The 18934-nt window shown below is 47.5% G+C and overlaps 1 long non-coding RNA gene across 1 annotated transcript in view; it reads right to left on the bottom strand.

The window, feature by feature from the left end:
• Positions 1-18934, bottom strand: part of LOC308057581 — a 309793-nt gene that overhangs the window by 262049 nt on the left and 28810 nt on the right. The gene's annotated exons all lie outside the window — the stretch shown is intronic.

Raw genomic sequence — 18934 nt, 5'->3', positions numbered from 1 at the left:
GGCTGGCTGGACCAGGCGGACAACCTAAACCCCGAGGATAACACCTGTACTCATCGAGACAGGTGAGCAGCCAAGAAACTTTAGAGACTTTGAAAGAATGAAAGTGTGTACATACAGCAGCCAATTGTATGATGCTGCCGCGGAGGGGAGCTCCGTGTCGGGAATGCATTTAGCATCTTGGTGGCAAATTCTGACTACTCTTTGCCAAGTGTGGACTAATTCTACTAACGGTGCTAAACCAGAGGAAGCTGTAAATTCCACCGACAGCACGACTCTTCTCAAGACACCGTCAGTGATGGCGATTCCGTCCACACCTCCTCTGCCCCCAAAGCTTCTGTCACTGATTGCAGCGACCCTCACAACACAGGAGCAAGCACGGGAACAGGACAACTTGGACAATGATTCCATTGACACTGATAAACCTTTTGATCCAGGTCCTATAGATCTGGAAAAGGAGCTAGACCTTTCCCCCACCCCCTTGTCTCTCCTGATGCATTGATTGTATTTTTGGGGAGGGTGAAAGGGAGTCTGAGGGATTGGTGACAGGAATGCAAGCGGGAAACACTTCAGTGATGGGTTTTGGGAGTCGCTATGGCATGTTCAGTATTTTGTCAGACAAATCAACCTGCAGAGTGGCAGCCTGTGCAATACGAGGCTGTTAAAGAGTTAAGCAAAGCAGTGCGGGAAGGGAGGATTCATAATACATTTGCTATGTCCCTTCTTGAAGTGATGGCAGAGCCTTATACGCTCACACTGCATGATTGGAAGTCATTGCTTTGTATGGTACTAACTGATACAGTATATGATGTGGTTATTTGATTTTTGTGAGCTACGTGTAGTGGCCTTGACTGAAAACCTTAATCGGGGAATTGCTGTTAACTATGAGCAGTTGGCTGGAGAAATTAATTGTGCCGATTCTGTGACTCAGGCAAGGTATCCCAGGGACAACTGTTTGCAAATGAAGGAATGGCTATTAAGGCAGTCCGGATGCGGGAGTCTTGCCACAGTCTTGCAGGGTCCTAGAGAGTCACTAACTTTAATACTAACTTGATTGATTGGCTTCAGAATATTTTGCAACAAGTCGAACATCAGGAAGCTCAAGGGTTGCTTTTAAAACAACTAGCTGTGATAATGCCAATGAAAATTGTAAATGGGCAACTTTCACAATCGCAACCCCAACATGTGTCAAATGATTGTAACGCAGAACTCACAGCAGACTGCAATTCTCAGGCTGAGTTCTGGAATGCAGCATAACAGATTTTTGCTTCTCTAATCTCTTCTGTAAGAATAGTACACGCTTTTAACTTGCTTAGCAAATTAGGCTGCTAGCTTGCTAAACAAAGTAATACTACAAATACTATTTTTTTTCTGGCTTATTAACAGATGTTGATTCTGTCCATCATATGTTGCTTCAGAACCGAGTTGCTATTGATTTTTATTATTAGCACAGGGACACAAGTGTGAAGACTTTGATAGGATGTATTACGTGAATCTGAGTGACCACTGTGAATTAATTTACAAAAGTATACAAAACTCAAAAGCCTTAAAACAAAGATCTGCAACAGAGCCAGGGGTGGGATGCCTTTGGTCTCTTCTCACGGCTGGGAAACTTTGGGCCATGACTCAAAAGTATTACAGGATTTATTATAATTATCTTTAACCACCTTATTGATGTTTGCCTTATGTCTCCCATGCCTTTTTTTTCCTGTATTCAGTGTTTAGTTGATTGTAACATAAAGCAGGTCATGGTCACCCAGCTACACACCCCCTTTGCCTCCTCGCAATTAAGCAAAAAAGAGGATAGAGAATGTCTGAAGAGAGAGATAGGAGAGGAAGCTGGAGAATATGTGACCTAACAAGAGATGAGAGAACAGCTAGGTATTATGAAGGAGAAGAGGAAAGATAAACATGATTATCTAGTGTTTAATAGGTGTCTGCATGCTTGTAGAGATATATAGCTATGTAACTACATGAATGATTTCTGCCCTGAGCCTGGTGGATCATACAGCTGCGGTCTGTGTCCGGGCTCAGAGATGTAAATAGGGGCTTCTCTGTTACGGTAAAAGTGTTTCTCTTTGCATAAAAAAAGAGGGAACGAAGGGAATGACCCCAGAGGTATGTTCAGAGAAGGCACACTATGTTTCGAATTTTTTGACTGAACCAGTTCTTGTTTGGTGTGCCCTTCCACCTATGTATAATGTTAATCCAAAAGAAGATGATACTGTTTACACTTTGAATGTCGATCATTGTCTTTCTGTAGATGCTAATGTAGTAGGAGGCTATGATGGGAACGTGTCGCAGCGGTTCTTCTCTTATCCAGAGTAACAGCAGGGAAAGCATTAAAGAGTTAAATCACCTTGTTTGGTAGGCAGTTAAGAATGTGAGTCAAAATTGCCACTGCTTTTTGTTGTTGGTTCAAGGACATGGCTGTGAGGATTTGGATGGTATGTGCTGCGTGGATTTTAGGTGCCCCACTGCATTAACATGTTATGAAAATCTTTGAAAATGTCAGCCTTTTTGGCATCCATTCACTCAATTGGCAGTATTGTTTGTTTGCTATTACCTTGGTTGCTGTCATGTTTGCAAGGGCCCTGCAGAACATGGCAAACCTGGTCCTAGCTGTTCAAAAACAAAAAGGGGAAATTGTAAAATTGTACGGAACAGAGACAGCAGGTTATTTTGACATTGATAATATGTCTTAGTTGCTTTTTTATTTGTTCTATTACTTATACCTTGTTTTTACTCATTCGGTTTCAAAGGTTCTTTTTATGCAACAGGAAGGGGGAGATGCAGGAGCGGTCTCGAAACCAGGACCACGCGTGGCAATCAGTTAGCTGAGGGGAATGTGCTCGAGCTTGTCTAGACAACAATTAACATGATGAGGCATGTTTGCAGAGCACAGGGGAGTGGGAGATGGATGGCGCCAAGGAAAGATAACACCTTGCTGTTAATTGCTGGCAGCTAACCACCAATCAGGGATTGCCTAGTATGCAAGGCTTAGCTTCAAAACCAATTAGTTTAAAAGCGCAGCTTCTGAAAGTCTATAAAACCTCGTGCTTCTGTACAATAAATTGACATTTGCTTGCATCAAGCTGCGTCCCGTCTCTTCATTCGCCGCAGTTACAGCTTATGCTGTTCTTGAGAAGAGAAGGGAAATGGGATGAAGTGTCATATGCAGATATGTTTTTCACGCTGCGAAACCATCCGGAGTGGCAAAGGGACTGTGGGATAACACCCCCACAGGACCCTATGGTACTCGCATTGGAGCGAGAAAATAAAGGGGGTAGAAGTAAACTAAAAAGATGCTGTTCTTCCTGCAGCATTGGGCAGAGGTGTACAAAGGCAGACAAAGTTCACCAAGCCCCAGAACAAGACTTAAATGACTTGTTTAAACCTCCCCCCCGGGCACGGGACCAGGATGCGGACTCGGAAGGAGCTTCAAATCCTCCTGATAGCCCTGTATCTTCCCACACTCGGCAGAAGTCTGCCCTGACTATTTTACAAGCACCCCTCCGAGAGGCGGTGGGGCCAGATGGTGGAACAATGCTAATTAAAGTGCCTTTCTCCACTGCTGATTTGGGAGAGTGGAGAAAGATTGCAAAGGATTATAGAAGTGACCTGATAAGTGTAGCCAGGCATTTCCAATTTATCGTAAAACAACACAATCCCGATTGGAATGATATACAATTAGTATTGGAATATTTGACTGAAACTGAAAAACAGCTAGTTTTGAAAACAGCAGGAAATTTGGCCGAAGACCATTATAAAATTACAGGAGGGGATGTTAAGGAACATTTCCCCCTCCAAGACCCAAAGTGGGATGCTAATAGATCGGCACATATGCAAAGATTACAGGAATATCAGGAATGGATTTCGAAGGGAATGGAGAGAGCAATTCCCAAAACTATAAACTGGTCAGCTTTATATGCAGTTAAGCAAACTCCTTCTGAGTCCCCGTCTGAGTTCCTGGATCGGCTGAGGGATGTGATGCGCCGTAACACGCCGCTGGACCCTGGGTCTGAGGTAGGGATCCAGCAATTAGTTTCTTTATTCCTGGGTCAATCTGCAGGGGACATAAGGCGAAAACTTCAAAAGCTGCGTTCTACAGAAGGTAGAAATTTGGAAATATTGTTGGATGAAGCATGGAGGGTGTTTAGTAATAGAGAAGAAGAATATCGGCGGGGACAAAGGAAATTGATAGCTGCCATTCAAGAAAAAGGGGAACGGAGAGGTGGTAGGCGAGATTCGTCTTGATTAGAAAAGGATCAGTGCGCTATATGCAGGGGCTTTGGTCATTGGAAAAGGGAATGTCCTAGAAACAGGGAAGGGGGTCGGAAAACCTCGGCAAACGTGAAGATAGCCAATGTAATAGAAGACTGACGGGAACCTGGGGAATCTACTCTAGCGGATCCACTGGTTATAATTAAGCTAGGGGAAAAGCAGCAACAAGTGGAGTTTTTGATAGATACAGGAGCAACATATTCGGTTTTGAATCAAGCCTTAATGCCTTTAGGAGATGATTACGTTGTAGTACAGGGAGCAACTGGTCAAAGTGAAAAGGCGTATTTTTGCGAACCTTTAAAGTATAAATTGGGAAAACAATGGGGTATCCACAAGTTCTTATACATGCCCAACTCCCCAAAGGCACTTTTGGGGAGAGATTTGTTGGAACAATTAGGAGCAAAGATCACGTTTGAAAAAGGGGAAATTACTCTGGAGGTAAAGGATCGACAATATACACAGGCATTAAGTCTAGTCCTAACTAGTCTCCCCTCGGAAGGGAAAATTGATGAGGAAATTCTGAACCAAGTGTATCCAGGAGTCTGGGCTACTGATGTGCCTGGAAGAGCGAAAAATGCTCCACCTGTTGAAGTTAAGATAAAGGAAGGTCAACGACCGGTAAGGATTAAACAATATCCTCTAAAGAAAGAGGACAGGGAGGGAATCCGGCCGGTGATAGAAAAATTTTTGCAGCTAGGACTATTAAAGGAATGTGAGTCTGAATTCAATACCCCTATATTACCTATTCGGAAGTCCGATGGGTCATATAGGGTGGTTCAAGACTTGCGCGCAGTGAACAGGATTACTGAGGATCTCTACCCAGTCGTGGCAAACCCGTATACCCTACTGACTGTATTGGCACCTGAATTAATCTGGTTTACTGTTCTAGATTTAAGGGATGCTTTCTTTTGCCTCCCTCTCCACGAAGCCAGTCAAAAGTTGTTTGCATTCGAGTGGGAAAATCCTAAAAGTGGTCGAAAGACCCAGCTCACTTGGACGGTGTTGCCGCAAGGATTTAAGAATAGTCCTACCATCTTCGGCAATCAGCTTGCGAGAGACCTGGAATCCTGGGAAGCCCCGTCCGAGAAAGGAAAATCGTTACAGTATGTGGATGACATTCTGATCGCTACCAACACAGAGGAAGATTGTATGGTGTGGACGGTGAGTCTGTTGAATTTCTTAGGGCTTCAAGGATACAGGGTGTCCAAGAAGAAGGCCCAGGTAATGCAGCGTAAAGTGAATTATTTGGGCTATGAGATCAGTGCGGGACAGAGAACTTTGGGGCAGGCCCGCAAAGAGGTGATATGCCAAACTAAAAAACCCCAGACGGTAAAGGAATTGCGAACCTTTCTGGGAATGACAGGGTGGTGTCGATTGTGGATCTACAATTATGGACTGCTTGTTAAACCATTATATGCGCTGACAGCGACTGAGCAGAAACACCTCGAATGGAATAAAGAGGCTGAACAAGCTTTTGAACAACTAAAGAAGGCTCTGATGTCAGCCCCGGCTTTAGGACTCCCGGATGTGGGTAAGCCGTTCCTCCTTTTTTCTCACGAGAAACAGGGCATTGCCCTAGGAATATTGGCACAGGAGCTAGGTCCGTATCGTTGGGCAGTTGGCTACCTCTCTAAACAGTTAGACGCGACTGCAAAGGGCTGGCCTGGATGCCTAAGGGCAGTTGCGGCTGTGATACTAAATATACAGGAAGCCCGAAAATTCACCCTGGGCCAGAAAATGACTGTTTTTGTGTCCCATGCAGTGTCGGCAGTATTGGAAGCAAAGGGTGGACACTGGCTATCTCCACAAAGATTCCTGCGATATCAAGCTGTAATAGTGGAACAGGATGATGTGGAAATCGTGGTTACTAACATTGTCAACCCAGCTTCTTTTCTCAGCGGAAACACAGGAGAACCAGTGCATCATGACTGCTTGGAAACTATTGAAGCGACATACGCAAGTCGCCCAGACTTAAAGGATAGCCCCATAGAAAACGGAGAAAACTGGTTCACAGACGGGAGCAGCTATGTCCTGAATGGCAATCGACACGCAGGATACGCCATCACCACCAGTCAAGAGGTAATAGAGTCAGGACCTTTGCCCATGAACACCTCCGCACAAAAGGCAGAAATAATTGCCCTAACTCGAGCCCTGGAGTTGGCTCAGAGCAAAACTGTAAACATTTACACAGACACAAAATATGCCTTTGGAGTTGTACACGCACATGGAGCAATTTGAAAAGAAAGACGTTTATTGAACTCCCAAGGAAAGAATATCAAACATGCAGAAGAAATTCTGAAGTTACTAGAAGCTGTCCAACTCCCTGAGAAAGTGGCAATTATGCATATTAAGGCACACCAGAAAGTGAGCTCAGATTTGGAAAAAGGGAATGAACTGGCGGACAGAGAGGCAAAACAAGTAGCCAAAACAAAAATAAAAGTAGCAGGGGCTTTAATCCCCGATAGGCATATTTCCCTACAAGATAAACCAAAATACACTAGGGAAGATCAGAAACTTATTTCAGACTTAGAAGGATCATATAATAAAGAGGGATGGGCTTATACCCCACAGGGAAAGTTAATTGTCCCCTCATATTTACTGTGGCACTTAATACGGGAAGAACATAGGAAGAGACATTGGGGAATGGAGGCTCTGTATAAACATCTGATAAAAGATATTGTAGCTAGAAACTTATATACCACAGTGAGACAGGTGACTCAACAGTGTGACCTTTGCCTCCAGACTAATCCAAAGAATACTCCCAAATTAGAAATGGGCCAGATTGGAAAGGGTAATGGGCCTGGACAACAATGGCAGGTTGATTTCACAGAACTTCCAAGAAAAGGGGGGTACCGATATTTGCTGGTATTAACTGATACCTTTTCAGGTTGGCCAGAAGCGTTCCCAACCAGAACTGCCAAGGCTCGGGAGGTAACTAAAATACTAATACAAGAAATAATACCGTGTTTTGGGGTTCCAGCAACCATATCCTCTGACAGAGGACCACACTTTGTTTCAAAAATAGTGCAACAAACCAGCCACCATTTAGTTATAGATTGGCAACTTCACACCCCATATCACCCTCAGTCGAGTGGCCAAGTGGAGAAAATGAACCACTTAATCAAACAGCAAATTGTAAAGTTGGGACAAGAAGCAAACTTGCCATGGCCTCAGTCTCTCCCTTTAGCCCTTTTGCGTATACGGACAAGACCGAGGGCGAGGGAAGGACTGAGCCCTTTTGAAATTCTGTATGGACGCCCCTATGGAATACAAAAGGGGACATCAATGCAAATTGGGGATGAAATTATGACTTCCTATATGGTGGCATTGAGCAAGCAGCTCAATACAACTGGAAAACATGTAACTGGGACCCGAGGAAGGGGTCTGGATGGGCCTGTACATGATATCCAACCTGGAGATTATGTATATGTAAAGTCTCTTGCAGAAAAAACCTTGAAACCACAGTGGGAAGGACCATACCAAGTACTCCTCACCTCCTTCACAGCAGTCAAAATTAAAGAACAGAATGCCTGGATTCATCATACCCGTGTGAAGAAGTCACCACAAAAGCTTTGGACATCAGAAATTCAAGGGCCGTTAAAGCTCAAGCTAAAAAGATAGGATGTGGGTTAAATTTAATATGATTCTGATAATTTCACAGGTGATAGACACAGCGGCCTGGCGAGAGAACTGGTATGTTCAGGCGATTCAAAACATCACCAAAATTTTAAATAAGACAGATTGTTGGATCTGTACCCAAATGCCAAGACATTCTGGTTATGAGATACCGTTAATAGGCATCCCACTGCCAGTTCCCCTGACGAACCGCCAAGACGGCTCCTTTTGGGGAAATACAATCTGGAGCACAGACCCTCAGGTTAAGTGGGGACGAGAATTAAAAATCACTGTCGAAGAGACCAGCACACTGGGGGATAACTGCCTGGTAAGTTCGGGAAAAGGACTGTTCGTGGGAGAACACCCAAATTGTAACCGAAGTCATACATTAAATATGACAGGTAGAGATTTGGGATTTTTGAAATTGAACTATACCGGTCTCCCGACCCCACGAGGGACAGGGTGGTATTGGTTGTGCGGCACAATGGCTCGTAAAGTCTTGCCCATAGGATGGCGAGGAGCATGCACTCTGGGAGGTCTGGTCCCCAATATTACTATCATTGACGGGTCAACACGACCCCCCATAAGGAAAAAACAGAACATCGTAAATAACCCCCTCATAAACAGACCAACGAGTTTCCACAGTTTTGCGCAATGGTTCATTCCGTTTTTAGGGGTTAGTGAGTTGGAAAAGGCAATAATAAACATCTCAGCTATAATAGAAACAGTGGAAAATAGGACAGTTGATGCTCTCCTGGCACTTCAGAAGGAAGTTACTGACTTATCAAAAATAGTGTCACAGAATCGTATGGCTTTAGATTTGCTATTAGCCTTCCAAGGGGGGGTATGCACTGTGATCAATGTAGATTGTTGCATGTATGCAGATCAAAGCGGGCGAATTACAGAGGACCTCCAAGAAATTAGGAAACAAGTAAATATTCTACATAAAGTGACACAAGATAACACTTCTTGGGGCTTTTCTGAATTATGGGAGAAATTGACATCCTGGTTGCCCAATCTAACATGGTTAAAACAATTATTTGTAATGATCATTGTGATTGTCTTTCTACTTTTAATTATTGGTATAGCTATCCGTTGTGGATTTTGGTGGCTTAAGGGAACTGGAAATTCCTATAGTGAATGGAAGAGAAATCAACTGCGACAAAAATTAGAATCTAATCAATACTTCGAGTCTGAGTAAAAGAATTTACTAATTTCTTTGAAAAGGGGGGACTGAGAGAGAAGGGGTTAAGAGACAGAGTAAAGTTTAACGATTATTATGATAGTCTGCTTAGCTGTTTAGGGTAATGATAGTCTGCTTGGCCGTTTAGGGTAAAGTTTTAATGATTATAATAGTCTGCTTAGCTGTTTGCCAGATCTTACATGGTTTGTTTGGGTGCTGTGATAAGGTATACGGGAGTAAAGAGCCTTATGACCATATAAGTCCAGCTTTATGACCATATAAGTCAAAAGAACAATTACAACCTCGCAAGAACAAGCCAAAGCCGGTTCTGCGGTTTGGACAAAAACCAGGACGCTACTGAGCCTGCGCCAGATGTGGGGGTAACTAGCAAGACTCGCCTGCCTTCATCCTCAGGACCCCTGACGACCACCACCAGGGGACACTGCGCAAACTCAGTCGAGAAAAAAATATGGAAATAGCTCGCAGAACTAATTTTAATACGAAGCGGGGATAGGTAATGCATATGTATAGGTGCATTACAACACATTATGAATATGTAATGAGATGCCTTATAAAAACACAGCAAGTTTTCGTGTCAGGCGCACACGGTTTTGGCAGGACTAACCCACCCACCCCCACCCCACCCCCCCGTGCTGCCCAGCGCTGAATAAACATACCTACTTTACAATCTTACAGATTGTGGAGTCTGCTTTCCGCGCGTCAGTCTCAGAACAAATCTGAATACTTAAGGAATTAAAACAGATGAGTCGGCCAAAGGAAAATTTAAACATACTTACTTTAACAATGCCAAGGTGTTATTACTAAAGTGCAAGCACTTTGACAGCGGGTATCTTATGAGTGCTGTGCAAAGTGACACAGAAGAGCCTCAAGAAAAATCTACTAGAGTTTGGGTCAATACACTAAATCCCAGCACAATGGTTCAAGGGTAAGGGCACTTTAAAACAGAATGTGTCCTGAATCACGTTAGGAAGAAGACAAAGAACATATCCTGCTGGGAAGATCATTCATGATTAGGAAAACTCGATCAGGCTACTATAAATTTGTCCTGGGTTAGAAAAGGCCAAGAATCTTTCAAAGGACACTACAAAAAAATAACATTTAAGACAAAAGGCAGTGTAGGAGCAAATGGAATTAAAAGGAGTCCTAGAAAGTAAATCTTTCAGTAATAAGCAAGCAAGGCTAATAACAATCTAGGGCATAGAAAAGATTAGCTCAGCACCAGGATGCACAGCAGACAGGAGAGCAAATTAGTTCCCTCTTACCAAAATGTAAAGGGGGGGGGGGGGGGGGGGAGGAATTCAGTACTTAGTGTTTCTCTTTATTTTTCCTGCATCTAATTTTTAACTGTTAAGAGAAATAACACAAAAGCTTTATTTTTGCTAATGCCAGGCAACCAGAATCTGGAATTTAAATTAATCCTTTACACACTGCCATCTGGGGATCATTTCTACCAGATCCAACAAGGATACAAGGGATAGGACAAGAGGAAATGGCCTCAGGTTGCCCCAGGGGAGGTTTAGATTGGACATTAGGAAAAAATTCTTCACTGAAAGGGTTGTCAAGGACTGGAACCAGCTGCCCAGGGAAGTTTCAGGGTGGCCTCACCATCCCTGGAGGCATTTCAAAGATGTGTAGATGTGGTGCTCAAGGACACAGTTTAGTGATGGACTTGGCAGTGTCAGGTTAATGGCTGGACTCAATGATCTTAAAGGACTTTTCCAACCTAAATGATTCTATGCTGTTCAAAACGACCTACAGTCTTCCTTCAAAAAAGAGGGGGTATACTGCTGTTTCAATTGTACTGGTTATCGGGTAATCCAGCCTCACAGCACTCTTTAAATTAAAGTTTACAAGCACCGAGATATTCCCCAGTGACTGCACTTTAGCTAGTTTGATATTAAGCTATACATTTTTCTTAACGTGATTAGAGCATATCTCAAGCTATGTTTGAACATATTCTTAGGTGAACGGGAGATACTACCAGCTTTTCATTAGACAGAACATATGAATATTTTAAAAAGCCAAGCTCTAACAGAATACACAGCACAAGCATGTGTTTCTGCCAAGATATTTTCTATTAAGCAAATCAAATGCATATGTTCGTTCTCTCCCTCTTCTGTCCATACTTAAAATCCAGGCAAATTTGCAGAACAGCGCAAAGAGCAAGGTGTTAGAACTTACAGAGAAGTCCCACAACCGCTCTCGCACACACAAAGCTACGTGCTTACCTTTGCACTCCCATTTGTTACACAACACACTTTGGTGCCTGGGAATTTGATTGATTTAGATTCGCCCTGACAGAAGGAAACCTTTTTTTTTAACCGTTTGACCTTGTTTCACTTCTAACTGGAAGATCAGTCCGGCCAGGAAGGAGAGGTGAAACCTCACGACAGCTAGAGGGTGAATAATCGCTCTTCAAACTCTCAAACTCTGCGTATGAAGTTTCCTTTACGATTTGTACTCCACCGGGCTATTAAAGATGTACGAAAAGCACAGCAAGAAATCAAGCCACCCGTCAGTACAGAAGGTGCCAGCAGCTCCTCCTCGTTTCGCGAAAATCCAGCCCTCACACTGAGGCTGCGGGACCAAATCCTGTGCAGCTGGAAGCGGCAGCGAGCCCTGGCCCCGGGGAAGGGCAGCTCAGCACCCTGCAAGGACGAGGCGCATCGCTCCGCTCCCCACCACCCCGGGATGCCACACAGCCCCGACACCGGGCAGCGGCGGCAGCACGGGCTCGCTGACGGTAACGGCGACCCTCCTGCCTCCCCCGAACGCGTAACGAGAGGCGAAAGCACCGTCCGGGCCGGCGGGCAAAGCACCTGGAGCCGCATCTCCCACCCCGGCAGGCCCGCCACCCGCCGCGCCGCCACCCCCCTCGCACCCAGACGGGGGGCGAGCCCCGGGAAGGGACATGTCGCACCGGGACGTCGCGCAGCCCCGCCGAGCGCCGAGGCCGGCCGGGGCTGGCAGCGACCGTCTCCTCGGGACCTGATGCTGCCGTCGAACGGCCGGATCCCATCGCCCGCCGTGCAACCGATCGAGCACCCGCACGGCCGAGGGACCAGGCACGCGTCTCTGCGGGGATGGGAGCTGGGGGGCAAACCCACAAAGCTAGCACAGCTCGTCGCGACAGGAAAATACTTTATACACCTGGAAAAACCGTTTACGATGACCTTTAGTCCCACTTAATCCTCACTGGGTCTTACGAGCCTCGTCCCCATTTAAAGGCACAGCGGTCTTAACTTTCACTCAAGTGTTCATGCACAGTTCAAGTCATTTCTGTTTGGTCCCATTAACCAACTGGTTCTCCTTGACCTTACCTTATGCCCCAGCTTGACCCATGGCGTCTGTTCCCCCTCCCGAGGCCGTGTGCTGCCAAGCGCCTGCAACACGCTCTGTCCTCCGGACCCTCTCCTGTGCTTCGCTGCAGACACATCTTTTCTCTACGTCGCCACTTAAGGCGCAGAGCTGCCTTCTGCTGACCACCGATGTGCAAGCCGTCGGTCCGCAGCGCCTCCCGGGGCGCCGGGGGCTGCCTGCGGCGCGGCGCGGCGCGGCGCGGGGCCGGGGGCGGCTCTGCGGGGGCTGCCTGCGGCTGAGGCGGAGCCGCGAGTGCGGAGCCGCAGCGCAGCCCCCGGGCTCGCCCCCTGCGGAGGGCTGCCCGCTCCCTTCCCTGCGCGCTCCCCGGCGCTCGCCGCCTCGCTCCGGCCTCTCCCGGAAAAGGGGTCCGGTCTCCGGCTGGCAAACGCCTGCCCCGAGCCGGGCACGGCCAGCGCCGCCGTCGCAGGAGCGTGCCGGGGCGAGGGGCGGCGGCGAAACGTCTCGAACCTCGGCAGCGACAGCCCCGACCGCACGGAGACCCGGCAGCGAGCCCGGGCCCCCCGCGGGAGGCGGCTCCGGCTGACCGGCACCTTCACGCCGCACTCGCGGCCTCTGCCGCGGCCGTTCCCGTCCTCCGCAACCGCTCGGGGGGCGCCCGTCACCCGCAGCTCCCCCGGCTCGCCCGCGCCGCTCCCGCAGCCGCCCCCGGGCAGGGCGGGGGGGGACGGCGGAGCCCTTCCCGGCTGCCGTGCGGGGTCTGCGGCCCGGGCACAGCGGCCCCGCCGGCGCACCCCGCAGCGAGCACACCGCGGCGCGGGGGGGCGGGGGGCGGCCACCGGGTTCCAGCCGCCGGCTGTCCCCGAGGGAGGGGCGGGCGGGGTCGCTCCAGCCCGCGGCACCGCCTGCCGGACCGCCCGCCGGCCGGGAGGGGTGTCCCCCCGCCCCGGGTGGCCCCCCGCCCCCCGAGCCGCCCCCCTCTCGCAGCCCGGGCTGCTGCCGAGCTCCTCTGCCGAGAGCCCGAGGGAGATCGCCGCCCCCCGGGCCCCGGTGCCCACCCGGGGCTGGAAAAGCGCAGCCCCCTGCAGCGTGCTTACAGGCACCGGGGGCTGGGGGCTGCCTCTGCCTGCCTGTGCGGGTATGCACACCGCATAACCTAGCGCTGACCCGAACTGCATGCACACGTGTGTGCGGTGGGCATGCCCGCTCGGCACGCGTGTGCCCACTGGAACACACTTCCTTGGCCGCAGCCGGGGTGGGGGCTGCAGCAGCCTCCCCTCTCTCCTGGGCTGGTACTGTAATAAGTAACTAAAGGTAATTTGCTGATCAACCAAGGTAAGCAAGAGGAACGAACCCGTTGTGGTGGTCTTAAGAACTTCCTGTTTAACAAGAAGAGACATGTCCACAATGTGATCTTGCTACACCAAACATGGGAACGTCCTGTCTGGCAAGAAACCACCACAACAGAAGCAGCAGAGGGGCTACTGAGGGTGTCAGAAGCGACCTCGGGGAAGAGAAAAAGAGCTGCTCAGCTTGCTTGAATTTGCGCGCCGTTGGTGGAGCAGGAGACTCCCCGGCCGCCCAGCGCTGTTTTGCTTACTTGTCGCTTGCTTTAATAAATCACATTTTCTAATTGGCCAGTCTCTGGCATTCCATTGGACAGCTAAACTATAACAATTTTGGTGCCGTGACTCGGATAAGGGCAATCTGGCCTGAGGTCCGTGGCAGGGGAGGCGCCCCGCTGGATAAGCGGCCCTTGTCGGGGTGCTTCTACGCCAAATCCTTTACCGACGAACCTCAAATGTGACAGTGAGCAAATAAAAGCGGTTACCCCGTAATCTTTGTGCACGAAGCCCGAATGAAGACGCAGGACGCGTGAGTATAGGCCGGTGAACCGTTCGGTTGGGGTTGGGTATCCTGAAGCGGGCTTGTGTGAGACGCCCAGGGAGGGCGAAGTGAGTGCGGACCCTCAGTAGTGCGGTTTCCAGACCCCGCGAGGGGCTGCGCCACGAACCAGGGGAAGCGAGTGCGTGAGTGAAAGAAGGCGCCTCGGAAGACGGGACAGAGGAAAAGCAAAGCCCTGTGATCCCATGGGTGGTTCTGGGGTCCAGATTAGGCTCCCACAGATACCACCGGAGAGTCCGCTAGGACTAACGATAAAATTTTGGGATGCGTACCCTTCTAGGCAGGGTAAGAGTAAAGTAAGATTGATACACTACTGTATGGAAGTTTGGGGTGGGAAACAAATTAGGGGCGACCACCTCTACTGACCGGTCTTCGGGGCATCTGAAGACTGGATATGCCAGGCTTTGAATATATATGTGAATTCAAAAGACCCGTTTGCCTGGAGGAAAGTGAGTATGCTTCCTTATGGGTAGGGTCTGAAACTAGGGCCCTCGTGTTCCCGTTAAAAGAAAACAAGGGGGGAAAAAGAAGAAGAATAGAAGTGAGGATGAGATCCCTGCCTCTCCCCCTCCGTATACACCTCCACCGCCCTCCTCCCCCCCAGCTCTTACCACCTCCCTCACTCCCCTCCCGCTGCTATCTAGACCCTGTGAAAGTGTTAAAGTATTGGGGTGAGTTTGTACAAAGCCCCGTATCCCCTCGAAGGTGCGGCTGAGTCACGCTGGACGCATGGCAGGGTGTTTGCTGTTTGCCTGCGAAGGCTGATATGTAATAACACAGACTTAAAGCAACAAGGAGCAGATGTGCATTCAGGGTAAGAAAGAGTTAAAACAGAAGTGCTGCTGCAGAGGCAGGCTTGTGTAACCTGCAGAGCAGGAAGAGCATCTCCTGCCCCGAACCCTTCTGCTGGTGGGGAGGAGGGGGTTGCTGTTGCTGACGATTGAGCAGAAGGACCTGACAATGTCACCCCGATTGCTGCAGCATTTGCAGCACAACAGGACCGGTAACGGCCCCTCTAGGGCAGGCAGCGGGTCTGAGGAGAGTAAAGGTGAATCTCTGATGGGGAAATTTAGATGTTTGAAAGTCAGTTGTGAATAGGACTGGATAAAGGTTCGAGTTGATTTTTACTAAGGTAATCGTGATGTAGAAAAGTTGGTGAATACAAAACCAACTTATTTGGTGTTAAACTTCAGTGAAAAGAATTTGTTACAGTTGTGAGAGCTGCTGGCCACCAGGAAAATATCCTGAAACCTTTAAAGTACAAACTAAGAAAACAAATAAGAATGCCAAATTCACCAAAATCTTTGTTGGGAAGAGATTTATTAGAACATCTAGACGTTTAAAGAAGGGGAAATGAAACCAAAAGTTAAAAATGATCAATTAACTAAGATGTTGAGCTTATCTTTAATTCAACAGAAAAGTGGAAGAGAGGACCTCCCTGAAGTAAAAGAAATCTTTAACCAGGTATATCTGAAAGTAAATTCCAAGTAAAGGGAAAAATGCTTTCCCTGTTACAGTAAAAATGATAAACAGGAGGCCTGCCTAGTTCAGGTAAAACAATATCCCTTGGTCAGCAAGGCTGTGGGGAATATTGCATAAAAACTAAAATAAAATACACTCTGTAGTAGTTCTACTAATGTAAATCTGTGTTTTACCATGACTGTGACTTGTTATGGGATGCGCAGATGAAACTCTGCATTGACAACGAAGTACAAGGAATAAGGTTGGTCAAGTGCCTCCTACCACAATCAAGGGCAAGACTGGGTTGGCCTCTGTGTTTGCCACCAAGAAGGATCTTGAGCTCTGCTGCTGGCTGCAACCCAGTAGGCGTTGAGCGGTGGGGACATATGCCATGCCAGACCTTGATGTGAGGAATGGCCCCCTCTGTTATAAGAGGGTCGTCCAGGAAGGAAGAACATAAGATGGCCCATTAAGGCACTGATTTGGAAATTGGAAACCGCCTGGCCGACCATGAAGCCATACAAGTAGCAGAAGAGGTAGGAAAGAAGGAATTATCCTTAATACCAGATGGTAAAATCCAAACTGTAAGTACAGATCAGGAGCCAAATTATTCTAAAGAAAACTTAAAGGTCATTCAGGACATGAATGATAAAATAAATAAGTGGACTTATTTGAGGGATGGTCGTATAGTGGTACCATCCAATTTAATATGGACCACAGCCGTAATAGAACATAATAGGATGCATTGGGGAGCTGATAATTTATATAAAAGTCTAAATCAGAAATTGATAGGGCAGAACTTGTATACTGTAATAAAACAGGTGACTCAGCGATGTGAAATGTGTTTGAAAATTAGCCAGGGCAACAATGGCAAGTTGATTTTTCCAGACTCCCAAGAATTGAGGGGGTACCAATATTTATTAAATGAATGGACACCCCAACGTATCATACAGTATTATAAACCTGCAACTTGGAATCCTAATGAACTTATTAACGGTGCTTGAGAACCTATCTACAACCTGAATCATATCATTCGACTACAGGCTGTCTTGGAAATTATTACTAATCAAACAGCTAAAGCTTTTGACGTGAAATGCAACTTATCAACACAGGATGGTTCTCGATTACCTGCTAGCCGAAGAAAGAGGTGTTTGTGATAAAGTAAATGTTTCCAATTGTTGTTTGAAAATTGATGACAATGGTGAGGTAGTTAAACAAATCACATCAGAGATAGGGAAGTTAGCCCATGTTCCCGTCGGAGTTTTCCTGGCTTCTCGGGAGCCCCTGGGTAAAACGAATCCTATTTTATTTGTTATGTGGATTAGCCACCTTATTGTTTTTGCCATGTGCTGTTCCATGTTTTATAAGATTAATTCAACACGTTATAACTAACATGCAATTTGCTATTATGGTTTCACCCGATGGCGTTAAACAAATGCGAGTAGTATGACAAAATGTACACACAAAATAACATTTTAATAGCCAACAAGAATTTGGAAACAATTGACTCTTAACAATTCAGATAACAATGTAAGCTGAGTAAAAAAAAAAAATAGAATAGCAACAAAAACAAGCGCCAGGAACGCAAAGACGAGGATATGGAAACGCCTTTTATACTTTTTCACCTCCGCCATAAGTTCTTGACGTGAGACAACAGAAAAACGCACCCTCTGCCTAAACAGCAACAGGAAAAAAAAAAAAAAAATATATATAAAATTTTGATCTTCTTTCTAATGAACCATATAGGTTAAACGTTTTGAGAACACTCACCTTACAGAATGTTCAGAGGGCGAAATGTCCACTCTAGACCCTTCTTCTCTGGCAGGTGACGTGGTGGTCTGGTGGTAAGAAAACCTTACATTGAAAACAGGGACCTGTCATTTGGCCATAGTGCCATAAATGTTACCATTAACAGACTTACCGGAGTGGTAAGCTCGGGAAATGGGTTTGGGACTTCATCTGGGCACGCAGTAGCCATTGTTGATCACGCGAATGGTCCGTGTATACCTTTGAACATGCGCATGCGCGATTTTAAAGCCCCACAGAATGTGTTGGAAAAATCTGGAAAGACCGCGCATGCGAAATCCCTATAGTTTTTAAGTTTTGGTTTTGTATGTTATTATTATATGTATTACCCAACTATGCCTATTGTAATTGTGACGTATTACCTTGTGAGTGTTATGATAAATGTTGGGATTGTGGAAAAAGGTTTACTTGCAGTGCCGAGAATGAAAGTAGCGTCTAATAAACAATAGGATAAAAAGAAAAAGGGGGGATTGTGAGAAACTATGGACTAGGGTATTGTTTATTAAGATTTATGTTAAGCTCAATGTAAAGTTTAGGCAACAAAATATATGAAAACGCTTATGCAAACAGCTACCAGACACTGCTTGTGAAAGATAAGATAACCGCCAGATGTCCAGGAACCGACAGAAACAAGACAGACAACCCCACATAAGGATATATGAGTGAAGGGTCAATACCTCCACTACTTCATGAACACGGGTAAAGATGTATAAAAAGGGACTGTTTGAACTGCTCAGGGCGGCAGTTGGTGGAGCGCAGACTCCCCTGCCGTCCAGCGCTGTTTTGCTCATATTCTACTTGCTATAATTAATAAAATTTTAATTGGATTATGATCCGTTGTGGTCTGAATTTATAACAACGGGGGGGCTGCCGGCGTCTCCTGCGCCCAGCCTGCTGTGCTCCACAGGGGGCTGGGCGCTGGGTGCCCCATGGCGGGGCTGGGGGCTGTAATCCCCCGGTGCCTGGCCTGGGGCTGGCTCCTTGTGCTCCCGCTGGTGCCCGGGGGTCTCGAAAGGAGGGCTGGCGTTGCTCCTTGTTGGCGCCAATTAACAACAATTAAACACCAGGCCAGGGCGTTAAAGCCCCGCTTTGTGCCAGGGCACGTGCTGGGGGTGGCCGGGGGCACCGCAGCCGCTCTCAGCCCCTCGTGCGGGGGGTGCAGCGCTGGGGGCACCCCCAGCTCCGGGGGCCCGGCGGGGACTACACATCCCATCGTCCCGCGGGGGGGAGGGGCCGGGCCGGGCCGGGCCGTGCCGGGCCGTGCCGGGCCGTGCCGGGTGAGCCGCGGCCTTCCGGGGGCGGGTGTCCGGCGTGCTACCGGTGCGGGCTGGGGGGCTGCGGGCT

The sequence above is a fragment of the Falco punctatus genome (genome assembly GCF_963210335.1).
Source record: "Falco punctatus genome assembly, contig: scaffold_52, whole genome shotgun sequence".
Classification (NCBI taxonomy): domain Eukaryota; kingdom Metazoa; phylum Chordata; class Aves; order Falconiformes; family Falconidae; genus Falco; species Falco punctatus.
The sequence above is the reverse complement of the archived record's forward strand: the minus strand, read 5'-3'. Positions and strand labels throughout refer to the sequence as shown.